The sequence below is a fragment of the Rhinolophus ferrumequinum genome, chromosome 3, assembly GCF_004115265.2.
Source record: "Rhinolophus ferrumequinum isolate MPI-CBG mRhiFer1 chromosome 3, mRhiFer1_v1.p, whole genome shotgun sequence".
NCBI classification, from domain to species: Eukaryota; Metazoa; Chordata; class Mammalia; order Chiroptera; family Rhinolophidae; genus Rhinolophus; species Rhinolophus ferrumequinum.
In genome coordinates this window covers 11,663,183-11,684,003 of record NC_046286.1, presented here as the reverse complement: position 1 = coordinate 11,684,003, position 20,821 = coordinate 11,663,183, and the positions used below count along the sequence as shown (strand labels likewise).

Below are 20,821 nucleotides of genomic sequence, written 5' to 3'. Positions count from 1 at the left end.
GATTACTATAGATTTTTGGTACATGCTCTTTAATAGGTTAGGGAAGTTTCTTTTTACTTCTAGTTTATTGTTAAATTTTATCAAATGCGTTTTCTGCATCTATTGAAATGATCTTATGGGGTTTTTTTTTCGTCTCAGAATACTATAATGACGTTAATATTTTATGTTAAACTTTCTTTGTATTTCTGGGATAAATTCAATTGGGACATGATATATGGTACTGCTGGGTTTGATTTGCTTATATTTTGCACAAAGTATCAGCATCTATGCATAAGTGATATTAACCTGTAATTTTTCTTTCTCATACTATATTTGCCTAGTTTGGAATTAAGATTTTACTTATCTCATTGGATAAGTTCAGAATGTTTCTTCCTTTTTTAATCTCTAAGAGAAGGTGGCGTACAATTGGAATCGATGCTTTCTTGAATGTTTGGTAGATTGCTCCTGTAAAACATTCTGGGCGTGTATCAGTTTGTAGGAAGATTTTAAATTACCAATTTAAATTTCGTCTACGGCTATATGTAAAGTTACCATATACATCCTGGTTTGCCTGGGCTAGTGCCCGGTTATGCCTGTTCCCTGGCAGACTTATTTAAAATGCCCCTTTTCACTTTCCAAGATATCTTTGTTCAAATAACAAAATATGTGGTTATTCTGTGTATAAGACTATATAGGTTTTTCTCTTTCTTCTTGAGTTAGTTTTGGTAAATCATATTTTTCTATAATACTGTCCAGTTTGCTTCAAATTTATTGGCATAAAGTTGTTCATAGTTTTCTCATTTTTAAAAATCTGCTGTAGCTTTAAATACATCACTTAAAAAATCCCTAACATCGTTTATTTGCATCTTTTTTCTTTGTCTTGTCAGTATTACCTAAGTTTTGTCCATTTTTATTGATCTTTTTGATGTCTAGCTTTTGACCTTATTGATTTTTCTCTACTGTTTATTTTTTATTTCATTAATTTTTGCTTTTATTTTATTGTTTTCATCTTTCTACTTTCTTAGGATTTATTCTTCTGCTTTTTTTTTAAAACTTCCTACTTTCTCTCCTTCATTTATCAATTTTGAATCTTTTTTCTTTCCTAATATAAGCACTAAGGCTATGTATTTCCTTATAATTTTTTTCTTTGTTGAATATACATATATAAAATGCACATATCTTAAGTCTACAAGGTTTATGAGTTTTGGCAAATGTAAACAGCTCCGTTACCATCATCCAAATCAAGATCTAGGACATTTCCATCATCCGAGAAAGCTCCATGAGGCCCATTTTGGATCAATCGCCCCCTCACCACCAGAGTTAATCGGTGTTAGAACTAAACTTGGCTAGAAGTTCGTTTAAATAGAATCATTCAGTATATTCTCTTTTGTGTGCAGCTTCTTTCACTCAGCATATATTGTATATATTAGTTAATTTATTCCTTTTTATTGCTGAATTTATTCCAGTGTATGGATGGATATACACTGTTTATCCATTCTCTGTTGATGGACATTTGGATTGTTTTCAGTGTTTGGCTATTATGAATAAAGCATCTATGAACATCTTTATACAGGTCTTTTGTGGACATAGCTTTCATTTCTCTTGGGTAGGTGCCTGGAAGTGGAAAAGCTGAGTCTTAATGTAGACATCCCATAAGTTTTACTATGTGGTATTTTTCATTATCAATTTGTTCTAGTTCTTAAAAATTTTCCATTAAGTTTTTTTGTATTTGACCTATAAGTTATTTGGAAGTGTGTTTTAAAATTTCCACATATGTGGGATGTATTATTGTTGGTTTTGATGATTTCTAACTTAATTGCATTTTGGTTAGTTAATACAGTCTTTATAACACTAAATTTTTGAAATGTTTTGAGACTTGCTTTGTGATCTAATATGCAGTAAATTTGTATGCTTAAAATGACTGTGTATTCTCCAATACATACACACACATATACAATTATTTAACAAGCTTGATATATAAATACACACATATATGTAAATATATATAAATATAAATATAGAGATCTCAAGCTTGTTAATGGCATTGTTCTAACCTTCCAAATCCTTTTTGATTTTTCTCAGTTCAATCTGCCAGTTACTAAAAAAGATGTATTAAAATCTCCTACCCCAATGGTGGATTTGTCAGTTTCTCCTTATAGTTTTGTCAGTTTTAACTTTCTATTTTTAGAACCTTTGTTATTTAGGCTATTACAGATTTAGAATTATTACATCATTCTAGCAAACGATAAATTATTGTAGAACATTTTCAAATTTTCAAATCATAGTGTAGCAAATTTTCAAATTTTCAAGTCAGTGACTATCTCTTTTAACAGTATCTACTAGTTTGACAGTAGATCACACATCCCATTTTATGACAGAAAATTACCGAGAAAAGAATTAGTGGATCAGGATCAATTCTATCTGTTAAATTGTGGTTGAACTGCAACCATAGGTTCAGTTCAGGAAACATGAACAAAAAGAGTTCAGCAAAAATGAATAAAAGCATTCTCTGAGAATCAATTAGTTATATGAGATTTACAATGAAAGGCGCTGTGTAGTTTAGTAATGAGTTTTGTCTTCGTCCCGATTTTATCTCATGTTAGTATTTGGTGTCAGCTTCCTTTCAATTACTATTTATTGTGTATTTGTTTCCATCATTTAACTTTCAGCGTCTCTCTGTATTACTTCTTTTCTACCAGTGCTTTTAATTAGGCCTAGATTATAAGTCAGAAGACCCCCATTCTAGTCTTGATTGTGTCCTAGAGTTTTAGGTTCCTCCTTTTTCCATTGGGTACAAGAATATTTGCCTGCACACCACCAATTCACCATGTTGTGTGAATCAAATGATATAAAGTGTGTGAAATCACTTTGCATACTGTAAAGTATTTTGCAAATTATTATTGTTCTAGCCATCTAACAATGAAGTGTTCCCAAATGTTTGTTTAAAGTCATGGTGGTTAAGGGCTTAGTTGGTTGATAGAGCCATGCTTTTGCATTTGCAAATACTATTTCATACGGTGGTTGCAAGATGCAAATGTATGTAAAGTACTAAATTATCTGGAGCATAATAAGTTCAATAAATACTAACTCATTTTTATGATTACCATTATGGTTACTATGTTGCTGTTGCTTTTACCCTGAATTCTAGCTCCTCAACTTACCAGTGTGTGATCATAGGCAAATTCCTCAACCTCTCTAATCCTCAACTTCCTCATTTTTGAAGCTAATAACTACTTCATAGTGCTATTCTGAGAATGATGTAAAATAATGATAACAAGACCTTGGTACAGTGCCATGGTTACCATAATCTTAATCTTAAAGGTCTCTTCTGTTATTAGAGCTCTAAATGTTGACACTTTTCCGGCAGAGATGATTACACCCGGCTCATCTCTGACTTCTTATTACCTGAATTTGAAGCCCTTATTTAAATAAAGTTGATACATCAACTAACAACAATTGTTGGTGGGATTGCAAATTGGTGCAGCCACCATGGAAAATGATTTGGAGGTTCCTCAAAAAATGAAAAATAGAACTATCTTATGACCTAGTGATTCCACTCTTGGGTATTTACCAGAAGAAACCCAAAACACTAATTTGAAAAGATATCTGCACTGCCTATGCTCATTGCAGCATTATTTACAGTAGGCAAAATATGGAAACATCCCAAGTGCCCATCAATAGACAATTGTATAAAGAAGATGTGATATATATATACACATATACATATATAATTAGTGGATATACATACATATAATATATATGTATATGTGTACATATATATATACATATATGTGTGTATATATGTATATATATGTAAAATTGAATATTACTCAGCCATAAAAAAGAATGAAATCTTGCCATTCGCAAAAAAATGGATGGACCTAGAAGGTATTATGCTAAGTGAAATAAGTCAGACTGAGAAAGACAAATACCATATGATCTCACTTATATGTGGAATGTAAAGAATAAAATAAATGGGGGCCAGCCCGGTGGCTCAGGCCATTGGAACTCCATGCTCCTAACTCCGAAGGCTGCCAGTTCGATTCCCACATGGGCCAGTGGGCTCTCAACCAAAAGGTTGTCAGTTCAATTCCTCGAGTCCCACAAGGGATGGTGGGCTCCGCCCCCTGCAACTAAGATTGAACAGGCACCTTGAGCTGAGCTGCCACTGAGCTCCCGGATGGCTCAGTTGGTTGGAGCGCATCCTCTCAACCACCAGGTTGCCGGTTCGACTCCCGCAAGGGATGGTGGGCTGTGGCCCCTGCAACTAGCAATGGCAACTGGACCTGGAGCTGAGCTGCGCCCTTCACAACTAAGACTGAAAGAACAACAACTCGAAGCTGAACGGCACCCTCCACAACTAATATTGAAAGGACAACAACCTGACGTGGAAAAAAGTCCTGGAAGTACACACTGTTCCCCAATCAAGTCCTGTTCCCCTTCCCCAATAATAATAATAAAAAAAAGAATGAAGTAAATGAACAAATAAAACAGAAACAGCCTCATGATGGATTCAGGGAACAAATTGATAGTTGCCAGAGGTGAAGGGTGTTGGGGAGCTGGGTGAAAAAGGTGAAAGGATTAAGAAGTACAAATTGGTAGTTACAAAATAGTCACGGGAATGTAAAGTACAGCATAGAGAACATAGTCAATAATGTTGCAACAACTATGTATACATAGTGCCAGGTGGGTACTAGACTAATCGGTAGGATCACTGCGTAAGTTATATAAATGTCTAACCACTATCCTGTACACCTGAAACTAATATAAAATAATATTGAATGCCAACTGTAACTGAAAATACTTTTTAAAAAAGAAAATCTAAATAAAAGAGACATACCATAAAAAAAGCAAAATATAATTCAGTAGGACCACATCAATATGAAGCATTCTGTCCAAGGTTAAATTCTTCATCCTTTTTCCCCACCAAAGCATTTCAGCTTCTTGAGCACCTACCTAAGTGATCGACAATGTGAAGCTCTACCCTTAAGGAGCTCTGCTAGAAGTGTCATTGTAGAAATTCATACAAGGTGCTTTTGGAGACCCTAGAGAAGAAATGAACCCTGTGGGGAGGAGAGTAACCAAGTCAGGGAAAACTTCCCAGACCAGGGGAAACCCATTTCCCCATTTCCACCAAACATACCAGAACCATTGTCTATCATTCTCCCAACACAACAGACTGGGTTACATAAAATTAAACAGGTTTTTTCACTTCATAACTTCTAAGCAGTGACTCAGGGATCCAGGCTCCTTACTTCTTACACAGTGCCTGCATCCTAGAAGTCCTCTATTAGCTTCTTCTGTATGTTTCTCATTCATAACTGAGAGTGTATTGATTGTGCTAGGCGTTTCATGTCCTGACCTGAAGAGGCAACATCATTGCTGCCCACATTCCATTGGCCAGACCCAGTGGCATGGCCCCAGCCTAACTGCAAAGGAAGCTGGGAATTGTAGTTTTCCTATGTACCCAGGAAGAGGAAAAGGGATTGGTGGACTTCTAACCAGTCTCGGCCATAGCTGCCTCCTAGACATATTTGACATCAGCCACTCCTGACATGTTCCTTTTGCTGCTCTTGTAAAAGCCTGGGTTCTGGAGCAGAGGAGAATCACGTCAGTAGTCCCATGTGTTCAATCCCTGCTTGATGAGACCCTCAATTTTTTTCGGCTGTGTTGTTCACTTTAACAATCTTTCCAAGACAAGAAAAAATTATTTTGGCACCTAGCTCAGTGCCTGGCACATAGTAGGTATAAAATAAAATAAGTATTTTTTAAATGCATGAAATCTCTCAGTTCCAGGAGTGACTTAGAGGTTATTTGCAAGATTAAATTAAACTCAGCACTTGGGTGGGCTGATAGAGAATGAAGGAGGGAGTGAGTGAGGGGAGAAGGAAGGAGCTTTTGAATGTTACACAATCAGGGATGGGAGGACCTCCTTTTTTTTTAAAACAGCTTATCAGTCACCTCTGAACTGCCCCTGAAGGCAAGTAAAAATCACTTCAGTGCTAGAAACTTTCCAGCATTTCTGCTTCCTCCTAAGGGAAAGTGACAGAGTTGAGCAGAGGCCCCAAGGGACTGGAGCTGGGAGGAAAGATCAATTTGTGCCCTCTGAGCACTTAAGGGAGCTAGCAGAGCATGGCTGATGGGTTCACACTCTTGCATGACCACTTCCAGCAGTGGGGCCTTGGGCAAGTTACTTAATCTTTTTGTGCCAGTTTTCTCATCTGTAATAAATATAAAGATAATAATACCTCCATCTTCTGGTTTTTAGATTAAGCAAGTTACTATAGTAAAAAGCATAGACCAATGACTGGCACGATGTAAGTGCTACCATGTTTCCCCGAAAATAAGACCGGGTCTTATATTAATTTTTGCTCCAAAAGACGCATTAGGGCTTATGTTCAGGGGATGTCATCCTGAAAAATCATGCTAGGGCTTATTTTCCCGTTAGGTCTTATTTTCGGGGAAACACGGTATATAATTGCAGACATCATCATCATTAAGCACAGAAAAGAAATGGTCACCTGAAGTCCTAAAGTAACAGACTGGAAGAACCCTTAGAGGTGACCGTGTCTGATCCCTGCAGAGAACCATGGGCCTGGCTGTTCCTGGTGTTCAGCCAGATTCTCATGCCCTTTCTGGTTTTCAGCTCACACTTTGGTTCTAAGTTAGTTGGTAAAGTTGGTGAAATTCATTTCAAATGTGGGTTACCCCAGCCCAATCTCTGTCCCCTTGCTTGTTTTGCCCCAATCTGACTTTTCGACCCCAGAACACTCACACATTTCCCCCACCGCCCAGATCTCCACCCTGCGCCCCCCTCACCACCCCACCTTAGTTTTCCTGTATCTCTGGCTCAGGGTCAGATTCTGTATGTCAGTGCCAACTAGTTAAGCTGATAAATGGTTTTCTCTGCAAGTACCAATTGCCGGTGCAAAGGTTGCTACTTCATACAAAGGTGCATTATTGACTGGGGCCTTTCTGGAGAATATGCCCCGCCCTTTGTGTCCTGGTCTGTGAGGAGAGATGGAGCAGCATTCCAGCTAGGACAGTGGAGAGATTTAGGCCTTCAACTGCCCCTAAAAGAAGACAGATCGTCTCTGAGCATCCGTCCTGTTGTCTGGGGAGGGGGCAGATGAGGATATTGGCAGGGACATTTAATCAGTAAATTTCTAGACATAGAGTTAATAGCTGAGGGGGTGGGGCAGGATATAAAAATGGGTAAGGCTTGTCTGCAAAGAGTGAGGGAAATGCAAGCACACAATTAATAGCATACAAAATAAACTATATCTCGCACTAAACGATACAAAGCAATGTATAGGCAAGGATGAGCTATCCATTCAAAGTGAAGGTTTCAAATAATTCCTTGGAGAGGCTGATGGTGGCCTTAGAACTGATGTCTGAAGAGGATTTTATGAGTATATTGAACTTTCTAGTAATATTGAAGAATCTACAAATGTTAGGATACAGAAAGAAAAGACAATCACTCACAGTCTCATAATTCAAGACGATCTCTATTATCTCCAGATCCTGGGATTGTGATGACGGGTGATTTCTGTTTGCTATACATTTCTGTATTTTTAAGTTTTCTATCATGAGTTTTACAATAAAGAGAATACACATTTATAATGACAAAATTTAAAACCCGAAGACAAGTCAATGCTAACATTTCAGCATGCTATCCTCCTAGTCTTTTTGCAAAACATAATTTTATCATTCCATTTATACAATTATATATACCTGCTCTTTTCAACTTCTCAGCATTTGCTGCACTTATTATAAATACAACTGAGTGGTTGTGGGATGTAATTCATATAGCCATTTCCATTTTATTGGACTGTAAGGTTGTTTATAAATTTTTGCTACTATAAATAACCCTTTGTATATTCCTATGTATGAATAACTTTTAGATTAATAAACTTTATGGTTTAGATTCACAGCCAGACTGAGTGAAAAGTACATAGCGTTCTCCTGTGCCCTGTACTTACACATGCACAATCTCCTTTACTGTCTACCCCACGTTTGACATCCTGCCCTAGAGCGGTACATTTGTTATTCAATGAACCTACATTGTCACATCCTTATCCCTCAAAGTTAGTTTCCATTAGGGTTCACTCTTGGTGTTGTACATTCTGTGAGTTTTGACAAATATATAATAACACGTAACCACCACTGTAGTACCGTGCAGAATATTTTCACTGCCCTAAAAATCCTCTGTGCTCAGCCTATTAATCCCTCCCTTCCCCCCAACCCCTGGCAACCACTGATATTTCTACTGTCTCCATAGTGTTACATTTTCCAGGATGTCCTATAATTGGAATCATAGTACCGTACGTAGCCTTTTTCAGATTGATTGGCTTCTTTCACTTAGTAATATGCATTTAAAGTGCCTGCATGTCTTTTAATGGCTTGATAGCTTTTTTTTTTTAGTGTTGAATAATATTCCATTTTCTGGATATACCACAGTTGTTAATTAATCAATTCACCTACTGAAAGACATTTTGGTTGCTTCCAAGTTTGGGCAATTACAAATAAAGCTGCTATAAACATCCATGTGCAGGTTTTTGTATAGATAGAAGTTTTCAACTCTTTTGGGTAAATATCAAGGTGCACAATTGCTGGATCAAATGGTAAGAGTATGCTTAATTTTGTAAGAAGCTGCCAAACTGTCTTCAAAGTGGCCGCACCATTTTGTATTTCCAACAGCAATGATGGAAAGTTCCTGTTGCTCCGCATCCTCCCCAGCATTTGATGTCGTTGTTCTGGATATTGGTCTTCTAGTAGGTGTATAGTGGTGTGAAATAAGAGAAAAACTATGTGTTGGTCCCTGCTCCTGATTCCTGGGGCAGAGTTCCTGAAACCCTTGTAATTTCCTAAGCGATATGAACACTGGTAGCATCTTTGTTCTAATATTTGGTCTTTAACCCCAGTTGCTAACACAGGGCTCTTCAATCCCTTGGAATTTCCTGGGTGGTAGGAGTGTCTTTTGTTCCAATGTGGTGACTCGGAATGGGTGTCTGGATGGTTCCTGGATAGAGGCTGGTCAGCAGATAGACCATGATGAAAAGCTTAGAATTTCTAGCCACGTTCCTTCATTCTGTAAAGAAAGAAGAGGAGCTGGAAATGAAGTTAATAATTGATTGTGCCTACATGAGGAAACCTTTATACAATCCGAATAGTACGGAGTTCGGGGAACTTCTAGGAGGGTGACCACATCCATTTATCAAGAGGGAGATGTACCCCAACTCCATGGGAACAGAAGGTCGTGCATTAGAGAACTTCCCAGATCTCACCCTACGAATCTCTTCATCAGTAGCCTTTATCATATCCTTTAATAAACTGGTAAGTGTAAACGTTTCCATGAGTTCTGTGAGTCGCTCTAGCAAATTAATCAAATCCAAGGGGGAGGAAGTCATGGCAACCTCTGACTTGTAGCCAAGTTGGGCAGAAGTTGGGCAGAAGTAACCTGCGGACCTACTACTTGTAATTCTCATTTTTGTTTTAATTTGTAATGTTGAGCATCTTTTCATATATTTATGCCACCTATATATTTTCTTTGGTGAGGTACATGTTCAGGACTTTTGCCCATGTTTAAATCAGATTTTTAATTTTCATGTCGTTGAGCTTAAAGAGTTCTTTGTATATTTTGGATAATAGTCCTTTATCAGATGGATCTTTTGCAAACATTTTAGCCCAATCTGTGTACCTTTTATTTCCTTTTCTTGTCTTATTGCACATTAGCTAGGACTTTTAGTACAGTGTTGAAAACAGTAGTAAGAAGGGACATCTTTGCCGTGTTCCTGATCTTAGTGGGAAAACTTTGAGTTTCTCACCATTAAGTATATTAGCTGTAGACTTTTGGTACATGCTCTTTATCAAGTTGAGGAAGTTTCCCTTTATTTCTAGTTTGCTGAGAGATTTTATCATGAATGGGTGTTGGATTTTGTCAAGTGCTTTTCCCGTATCTATTGATATCATCATATGATTGGAAATAGCCTGTATGGAGGGCAGAGTGAAGCAGGAAGGTCCAAATATAGGCTATTATAATGCATTTACATGGGTGGGGAAAAAGGAGGCTTGGGTTTGAGAGGTCATGAGGCAGATGCTGAAAAGTGCTTGGATTCACGATAGATATTCAAAGGCAAACCCCATTGGAGTTGCTGATGGACGGGATGTGGGATACAGAAGGAAGAGAGGAGTCAAAGAGGACTCCAAGATTTTTGCCCTGAGCAAATGATGGTGGACCTTGGGGCTGCGGTAGGGGGTGGCAATACGTTTGTGTGTGAAATAAGAGTTCAGTTTAAGCACAGACCAATTAGAATTGGGTGTGTCCTCTAAAATCTAGAGCACATGGGTCAGCAAAGGCCCAGATGGTGTGAAAAAAGTGCAGAAAATATTCAAGGAACGGAGATCCCATATGGTACAAATACATGTTGAGGCAGAGGCTAGCATGTGGAAAAATAGGAGAGAAAACATACTGCAATAGATCATAGAGAACCTTAAATGCCAAACTAAGGAAAATGTATCTGATAGGCAAGGGGGAGCTAATGGAAAATTGTGAGCAATAACTAATATGATCAGAGCTTAACTTTATACTGACAATTCTGTTTAATAACGTGAGAGATGCTCCTGAGATAAAATTCTAGATATAATATGATTAGAGCTAAGGTTTCATTTTTATTTTTTTAAATCTCGTTTTAAAAAAATGGCTCATATATTTAAAAAAAAAAGAAACTGGAAGGGACACTATCAAAATGTTTCATAGTTTCTGTGGTTGTCAAGGCTATGAATAGTTTGGGCTTTTTTTCTTTCTACTTCCCTATATTTGCCAAATTTTCTTTAATTGAGCATAACTACTTTTACAATGAGAGTGAGTTTACACTAACAAATGTGTGCAGGACTGCAAAAGAGTACATTGGGTGGAGAGAACAGAGGGAGGGTGGTTTAGGTTCTGCGTAGCAATCCAGTGGGAAGGGAAGGAGAGGATGAGCTGGGGCAAGGGCCAGGGGGGAAGGGGAAAGTGTATTTTTTGCCTTCCAGTGGATATGTAAGGAAGCCTTCCCACAGACAAGTGTGGAGGTTAGCATGGGCTCTGGAGCCAGTCTGCTGGGATTTGAATCTGAACTTGGCCATTTGCTTGGGCAAATCACGCTGCTTTTGAAAAATCTGTAAACGGGAATAATAATTGTGTTTACCCGGTAAGGTTGTTCTAAGGAGTCACTGAGTGAATACATATTAACCACTTAGAGCAGTGCTCAGCTCATAGGAGTCACTCAGTATATTAGCTATTGTTCTTGTTACTCCAGGAACCTGGCCTCAGCTGAAGGTGGATACAAAATACGTATTAGAGCGGAGGGCACAGACATACGAGGTCGGACTGTTGAGTTTGGACTGTTAAGTTCAAGAACTCACCCCAGAAAAAGTGCTACATTCTTCATTGCTGAATATCACTAAGATCACCTTCGAAGTACTCCCCTTGGGAAGCTGTGCACCGATGCCAGTGCCTAATCCACCCTTCAAATCAATTTTGGAACTCTTTTTCTGGAATGGCCATCAGAGCTGTCATCGTACTACCCTTGATGTCCTGCAAGTCATCAAAATGTCTTCCTTTCAATATTTCCTTTATCTTTGGGTAAAGAAAGAAGTCATTGGGGGCCAGATCAGGTGAGTAGGGAGGGTGTTCCAATACAGTTATTTGCTTACTGGCTAAAAACTCCCTCACAGACAGTGCCGTGTCAGCTAGTACACTGTCATGATGCAAGAGCCGTGAATTGTTGGCAAAAAGTTCAGGTCGTCTAACTTTATCATGCAGCCTTTCCAGCACTTCCAAATAGTAAATGTGGTTAACTGTTTGTCCAGTTGGTACAAATTCATAATGAATAATCCCTCTGATACCAAAAAAAGGTTAGCAACATCGTTGGAACAAGTTCGCGAACTTAATTGTCAGACCTCGTAGGTTACTGAAGCATTATCCCTAACAGTTTAATTTTTATAAGACTATGTTTATATAGTATATATTTAAAAAAAAAAACTCTTAGTAGTTAAAGTTTTTGAAAATAGGTTGGGTTGTCTCAGAAACTGTGAGCCACCATCACTGAAGAAGTGCCAACAAGTGTGGTGTGGATAGTTGGGGGGCTGGCACAGAATTGTGATTCCAGACTAGTTTTCATCAGGTGATGTACTGGGTTTTTTTTATGTAACTAAATTCTTTCCACTAAAGGTTACTGCCCTTTATTCTGACCCCTCTCTAAGGGTTTGGTGTTTAGGTATTCTTTATTTTATGAAATATGGTATATATAGACTACAGGTTTTTTCCCTAATAACATTACTCGGTAATAGCCTTACTGTCTGGTCTCCAGATTTTGAGGGGAAATTTGACTGGTCTTTGAAATGTAAGTTTCTGGGAACTAGGCTTGTGGGGAAAGTGAATAATTTGGTTAGGCTGAATTAGGTACCTCTGCAATCCCCTCTGACCCTAAGATTCTCTCATTTCTGTGCCCAGGCTGGACCCCTCCTCCCAGGGAGTTCTTTTGCAAATATGACCTTTTAGATGGGGGATTAGTTAACGATGTGCATGGATCTGTACAGCTCTGTCACTACAACTGTTGTACAGTTCTTTGATCCCCTCCTGGCAGTGAGTCAGTCTGTTTTAGGGACAGAGCCTGAGCCTCACACATTCGGCATTTGAATTAGGAAGCACATGCTGAAGACTCCTGATGGGAGGCTCCGTGCCGTGGGCCAGGAGGTGCTGAGGTCAGTCCAGCAGGGTCTCTACCCCAAGAAGCTTGTATAGTCTGATATCTTTCATATACAAAAGAGTTTTGTTATCACAACTTCTCAGATCCTCAATTCGCTCATATATAAAATAGTAATAATAATAATAATACAATCTAACAGTGACAGAGATACATCTCTCCCTACTTCTGTCATCTCCACCCAGAGCTAGGAAGAAGAATCAGACTCTGAGAAGTAGACGACGAGACCTAAACAGAATGGATGAACAGAGGTGTGCAGTTACCTTAAACAGACAGAATGGCTTCCAGACCAACGAGACCTATTTGTCACTGGACTGGAAAACTAACATATCTACAAAGAAGGTCTATTAGCCCTGACTACTTAAAAAAAAAAAACCCAAAAAAAACAAAAAACAGAAAAAAGGCAAGAGGTCACTGAGTGGAGAGATGGCCTGTCTTGGCCTGGTGACTTTCCCTATTGCAGAAAGAGTCACCACGCTTGGCTTATGTCCCCAACACTGGAACACTGTGGCTGCCTCCCTTAGTTCCACTCCCTTACCCACCAAACCCCCGTCTGATTCCCCTCTGGCTGCCCCTGGTGAAGGGCCTACAGGGAGAGAATGTGCTGGCCAGGGGCCCTGCATGCTGCGTCCATCCAGCAGCTGTGTCTCCCACTGTTGGTTTATACTTAGTTAGCTGTGTGGGATGCACCCTTATCTCGGGGCAATGGTTAACTTGAGTTCCCCCACCTCCCAGGAGTGGAGGCCCCTCTGGACATGCTGGCAGGTTCTATTTTGGAGCCTGTGAGCAGCTGAAGAGGTAGGCCTGGGCACGAGGTACGTGCGTTGAGGTCCTGTCACCTACGTGGCCGTGGAGCTGCCTCCCCGTACCTCCACTGGCCTTGCCATCCCCTCGCTGGAGTTTCTCCAATTCAGCTTCCAGTGGTCCTGTGATGATGGAATTAGTTAGCAGAGGAGAAAGCATTTTCTAAAATGGTTCACATTGCGTATACATATAAATGATGACCATCATTTTCAAATGGGATCATTTGCACACAAGCTCTTTGAAAGGTATAACGTGTCATGTGAATCAGCCTAATTCTGTTGGAAGCCAAGAAGGAGGGAGAATTGACCGTTAGGCTCAAGAGAAATACCACGTTGGCCCCCCACGCCATAACCCCCTTTTAGGGGTTAAGTTGATAGTAGTGCCAGGGTTTTCCCAGAGGAAGAACTAAGATGGGAACTGAACCGTGCTGTGGTTCAACAGGTGGCTGCCTCTCTGTGACCCCAGCTAAGTTGGGCTGTTGTTTGAGTGGTAACAGGGGCACTTGGGACCCTCCACGAGGAACCCTCTGCAGAAAGCCGGTGAGTTTCCAGTTAAGTTCAAGGGCAGTGCACACCATCACGTGGCTCACCTTATACTGAAATCGGGCTGTTGTTTTTCTGTCAGACTAGACTGAGCCCCAGCAAGCCCCAGCTGCTCTTGTTAGAGGAGAGAAGGTTAGTGCCTGCTGAACCAGTTCTTACTGAGGGCAGACACCCCTGCCAAGGGGCCCACCTGAGCTGGATGCAGGTCGATGTGACACATCTGGAGTCCCTCAGGTGTTCCTCGTCAAGGCGGCATGCTTTGAGTGACTTGGATGTGCAATGACATTTAGAATCACTTGCGGGGTTAGAGGTGGGGTCGGGTGAGGGAATGATAGCGTCATACTAGCCGTGCAGAGTACTCTTCTGAGGGTTTAGCGTGTGATATTTAATTCTCACCCCCAGAAAAATCCCTGGATGGTAAATCCCATTTACAGATGAGGAAACTGAGGAACAGAAGGCTTATTAGTTCACTTGTCCAAGACTGCACTGCTATTAGAAAGTGACAGAACCAGGATTTATAGCAGTCAGGAAGTCCGACTGCAGAGCCAGAACTCTTTTTATTATTGTCATTTTTCTGATGCACGCATAAGGCAGAGACTTGTCAAGGTGATCCTGCTGGTACATAGTGGACCCGGGGGTTAAACCCAGCTCAGTCCAATTCCAGGACCCACACTGGTAACCACCCCTCTATTTTACATCCATAGTGGTTTTAGATAGTCCATTGTAACATACAATATGGTATTTTACATAATATAGTATAATATTCTATTATAGTATAATAGTCCATTATAAGGTTACAATTTATTTAATGAATCCCTTATTGTTAGACATTTAGGTTGTTTCCATTTTTTCACTATTATAAGTAAATGCCAAGATTTTTTTTTTAAAAAAGAGAAATAGTTGGGATGTTGTTCGGTTTATTAGTTTATTTATTTGTTTTAAAGGATTTAGAGCAGATGGGCTGAGCTCTCAGAGGCTAGAATTGAAGGCTTCAAGTTGCCTGCTTGAATGGAGAATGAAATTCTGATTAGGAATGGTGCCAGTGTGGCGAGAAAGAAAAAACGGACTGTGCTTTAGCCCAGGGATTTGGCAATGCCTGCTGAGATAGAAAATGTGGGACGCATTTCGGAAATATCTATAATTCCCACGTGGATATTTTCGTATTCTCCAGCATCAGCTCATTGACATCTCATTGACATGGCCTAGACACACGTGGGTGGGGATGGGCAGAGCGGGAGCCATTCCCTTCTTCAGATCAACCGTGTGCAGCCATGTGAGGTCCCTCCATCTGTCCATCACTTGTCCCTTGCCCCTTTTGCCCCTCGCCACCTGAGTCTCCCCTTGAAGTTACCACTTTCTGGTTCCCTATCCCAGGTCAAAAACAGATGGGGCGGCCTAAGAACATCCTAGGTGGTGAGGACCTTGATGCCCTTTATTTGTTGAGTCCTCAGTATGACACTGAGCACTTTCCAGGCCTTATCTCTTTATTGTCACAACAGCTTTTTGGGATGAGGACCCTTATGAAACCACCATTTTATTCAGGAGGAAAAGGAGACTTCAAGAGGTGAAGGACTTGCCCAAGGCCACGTAGCCAGGGTCTGGTGGAGCCAGGATTCAGTCACGTGTCTCTAAACTCCCTGGCCACATAATATTAATCACCATATATACTTTACAGCCTTCATTATAAACTATAAACAGAAGACACTGTAGCATGGGGAGGGGAGGGGAACATTTAGAAAATCAGCAAGAGCACGTTCAGTTATCTGCATTCTGTGTACACTGGATGGGTTCACTTAGAGAATGCTGGACCTCCAGAGGCTCGTGGAAGCATCTCTGTCCTACATCATTTTAAAATTGTGGCAAACGAGGTCCAGAGAGATCAACCAACTTGCCTAAGGGTAAGGTGGTGGCCCAGCCAGGTTAGAACCAGGGTCTTCCAATATCCATTTGGTGGCTCTTTGAGAGGCAAACAGCTCTTAGCTCTGCTCTGCAAGGAGCATTGGGAGCAAAAGCATGGATCAGAAGGGAAGGTTTAGGAGAAACAGGCAGTTCGTCGCAGCTGGGCAATGCTAGGGTTCAAGGGATATGTGGAACCACAAGGATTTTTGATTGTCCATTCCCTACTCCAGCACCACAGCCCCAATTCCATTGTACAGAAACATACAAGAGGGGTGATTGGCAGGAAGGCAATGTGGCCCGCTGATTAAGAGCCTGGGCTCCGACAGACAGACCGGGATTCTTATCAGGCAGGAGGCTTCACCTCTCTGAGCTTCAGTTTCTTTATCTGCAAAATGGGGATATAACTACTCATTGTATAGGGCCATTGTGAGAATGAAATGAGATGCTTGTAAAGAAATTGGCACAAGTTTATAGAAAGAGAAGAATTCTTGGGGTTGTTTGAGTTGATGGGAAAAGGAGAACACAAAACTGGTCACCAAATCTATGATTTCAACATAAAGCCAACTATTTCTTAATTTCATCTAATTCATTATTTCTCACAGGCACTGTCAGAAGGGTGCTCATTTCACTTTCCCCGCCCCGGGGAGGCAGGGGGAACATACTGGCGGTGGGAAACATCTCTGTTACCCCTCTTTGGTGAAGAATGAGCGATGGGTTAGATTGACGGGCTCAGGGATACTACAGATTGCTTTTTACTTCCTGTCTTGAAAGGGGTGGGAGATAGGAAGGAGGATTGTTCATATAAACTTGAAATCCAGATTCTTTCAAAAGTATCTGTTCTCAGCTGGATGACCTCAAATGAACCTCTCACTGTCTCAATTGTCTCTTGGCCACCAGGTCATTGAGATGGCCACATAATAGCCACTTTAAAATGCAGTGTCTTATTTAATCCTCAGACAAGCCTGCAAGATAGATATGACAATCCCATTTTAGATAAAGGAGAAAACTGCAGTTCAGGGAAGTCAAGTAATTTGTCAGAGGCCACACAGCACATAGCCAGCAAGTGACAGTACGGTGATTTAAGCCCAGGTCCGACCCCAAAGCCCACATGCTTTCCAGTATACCCAGAGTAGATCGAGATTTTGATGGGTCTAAAGGTTATGCAGTTTTGGAGGCCCTCTTTAAGAAAAATAATATAAAAATCACAAATATAAAAGATCCAAAAGTGAATATTTAGATTTTGAAATGGAATCACATGTTAGAAAAAAATGTTAAAGCTGAAACATCACAAAAGCTAGAAAAATAACTTGATATCAGTGTTCACTGATTGACACTCCTCTATAATTCCTTTTTCCTACATCTGTTCGCTGCATCCTCTGTGGTTGCATCTCCCTATGACAATGATTTTATAGTATTTTCCATTCAGAAAATAAAAAAAGATGACCCAGGATTCCTCTGGCATACTTGATGGGAAGTTTTTAAATTATTGATAATTTAGAAAGGTTTATTTCAGCTTCACACACCATTATTGGTAATGTCATATAAAAAATTAGGATACTTATCAAACTTGGGGAAACCTTCATCAAAGTTTCTTCCATATATGAGCTATAAGATTTTAGGGCATTTCATGTTTTCTGGTATAGTGATTCATCTAAGATTATCTTTGAATTGGTGACACCTCTTATCCTATTTGCTGCCAGCTACATGTTATTTTCGTTGATATCAGTATTTTGTGTCAAATCAGCAAGAAGTTCTCATCTTTTCCAGTACAGCTTCCCCTCTCCTACCGCCTGAGATGGAATGAAGATGGTTTACATTAATAAAAAATTCATAATTAACTCCTTTCTTATAAACCTATGACCTTTTCAAGGGAATTCATTACAAAATACCGGATGTGAAAACATTTGAAGCATTTGGATAATTTAGGCCTGGAAAGGGCAAGGCTGGAGGAAGCAAAGAAATAACCACTTTCAAGGATCTGAACCTTCGTGGGTATTAGAATCATGCATTAGAATCGCCAGGTGTGGGGGGGATCGGGGAGAGAGGCTTAGGTAGCTGCCTAGTTTGCAGCTTCTACAAGGCACTTTGATCAGGTCACCCTAAAATGGATACAAAGTATAATAGAGAAGTCTGTGAGTAAGAACTCCTGAAAACCGCCTGACTGTGGACTCAGGGTGTGACCCGAGGTCCTGCAAATGCTGTGGGAGGTGGTTAGAAATGTAGCATGTCGAGCACCAACCCAGGACTGCTGAATGGGAACCTGTATTTTCACAAAATCCCTGGTGATTCTGAGCAGGTGATAGTCTGAGAAGCAGGAACTTCCTGATGAGCCCCGCCTCAGCTTGGCAGTTGGTCTTTTTCCTCTGGGGTCCTTAGCCTTGGGACCTAGCCTCTTCTAGCATCACCCCTTACGTTGATTCATTACATCTCTATTTCCCCTCCCACCAGACTGTGAACTCCTGGAGGCTGCGATTATTCATTCCTCTTTGATTTCCAGTCCCTCTCAGTGCCTGGCACACAGGAAGTCCCATTTATGGGATGCCTACGGTGTTCTAAGAGCTTCGTCTCTCTTACCTTATTTGGCCCTCACGCCAAGCTTGTAGGTTGCAACAAATATCCCCATTTTATATAATAGATGAAGACACTGAGGTTCTGTCACCTGCCTAGGGTCGTAAGTGGCAGGGCTAGCAGCAAATGCAGCATGTCTAATTCCAGAGCCTTCAGTTGGGGACCAGTAAGTGGTTGTTGAATCACTTATTTACTTGATTATTCATTCAAGCATTCATTAATATTCTTATTTATTCATTGAAGAGACTCAGGGGAAAATAAGGAAGACGAACAGTAGAATCTGCTTCCTCTTGGTGAACTATTTTTAGAACAGGTGCTGTCTGGCATCACCCTTCCAGGAGCAGGGAGCTGGGTTGCCTAAGAGGCCCCCAGAGGGTACAGCCTTGCTGGCTCTGTTGCCTTTCGGATTGTGAGGTGACACTCCACCACCCACCCTTTCAAAATGCCCTCCATGACTCAGCAGGAAAGGAAGGGTCTGAAATCAGAGATGAGGGGAAAAGAAACCTCAAGAATGTTTTTTTTTCCTGGAGGAATTTCCCTTTCATATCTCTCATTCCTCTGCCAGGGAATCCAGGAAGCCATAGGCCTGTGGTCAGCTGTGACCCCCGTCTGGTTTCTGAGACTCACCCCTCCTTCCTCCTGACTCCTCCCCAGGCCTGGGGACGCCTCAGGCCTTCATCAGTGGCCAGCCCAGCTCCTTAACTTGTCCTTAAATCATAAAATCTTGATCCTGGACCCATATTTTCTAGGTTCCAAGTCTGCTTCTACCTCTTACTACCGTGTTTCCCCAAAAATAAGACCTAGCCGGACCATCAGCTCTAATGCTGTGTGGACTTGGGCAAATTTCTTCACCTCTCGGTGCTGTTTCTTCCTCTGTAAAATAGGGATAAAAATAAACTTGAGGATTAAAATAATTAATGTATGTAAAGCATTTAGAACAATGCCTGACACAAAGTAATGGCTATATAACTGTTGCTATTCTTGTTCTTATTAATTATAGAACACTTTATCAATACCTGGAGAGATTTGGGTGAACTCATGCTGTTACCGGAGAGTGGGCTGTTCTCGGAGTGGTGTCCAGGTTCTTGATGTCTGGAGCAAAGAATTGAACGAGACACAGAAATAAAGTGGTGAAAGAATAGTGTATTAGAAGAGAGAGTACACTCCAAAGGGTTTGGAGAGGGCCCTGAGCAAAGGCAAGGCTCAAGAGGCTGAAAAAGGCCCTGACTGGCGAAGACTTGGAGTTTTTATCTTTTTTCTCTAGAATGGGCTGTTCCTTTCCGGGCGTGGGACCACCTGCAACTGACAGGAGGCTATTATCTCATCTTTTTAGACTGCCCATGTCCCTTCCCAGAATTCAGTCTGTTACAATATTAATGAACTTCCGGGCATATGTATGCTATTATAATGATGGTATAATGAGGACCAGGTGAAATGAAAGTCATTGTGGACTTTGGTTTAATCTAGTTGGGTATTTTGTACCCATTTGTTCCTCATAGGGGTAGATAGTTACAATGAAAAGGGGAAGTTTTGGGCGGAGAGTGGAGGTCTTCTGGGCAGTTGAATACTATGGTTTATGCAGGAATGCAGAGACCTGATGCCTATCTCTATCTGCCTGCCTTGTTTTCCCTTTGAGAGACATGATCCCCATGAAATCTCTATGGGAAGTTGAGAGACAGGATGTCTGTTCTTCTATATCTGCTTCCTGCTGGACAGGGGCATAGAGCTGTCCCTACCTATTGGGGGAGTCACGGAATTCTCACCCTATCTGATCTCAGATGAGAGATCAGGATCCACCTGGAAGGGTCTCAGGATCCACCTGGAAGAGCGCGTTGGCATCTTTGCTTGCGATTGGCAACCTTGCTGGGGCATTCTCCGCATCCCCCAGGGCCCTGAATGAGGAAAAATAGATTTTAATTAATAAATCCATTAGCTCTATCGAGCCTGTGGCCATTCAACCAATCATTCAGGTGTTGTTCATTGTCCAGGAGTTAGGCCCGGAACGGGTAGGAGAGAACATTAGGCTTCAATGATTACCATCAACAAGTATGAATCACAAGTTTTAGGATAATTATCTCAAGCAGGGTAGGAGATTTCTACGATTTTATTTAAAAACAATCTATTATTTATGATTAAGAAACTAATGGAGTTAAAACACTAAAGAAAGCTTAGAATTTCTGTAGTGAGAAGCCCTTTCATGTGGCCCGTATCAATGCTAACCTCTTCTCAGTTGTTCTAGTTTCACCCCAGAATTTGCTTAAATTCTCTATTCTTCATGTT

At 40.7% G+C, this 20,821-nt stretch overlaps 1 protein-coding gene across 1 annotated transcript in view; it reads left to right on the top strand.

The window, feature by feature from the left end:
* CCND3 (cyclin D3) overlaps positions 1 to 20,821 on the top strand; it is an 84,703-nt gene that overhangs the window by 34,810 nt on the left and 29,072 nt on the right. The gene's annotated exons all lie outside the window — the stretch shown is intronic.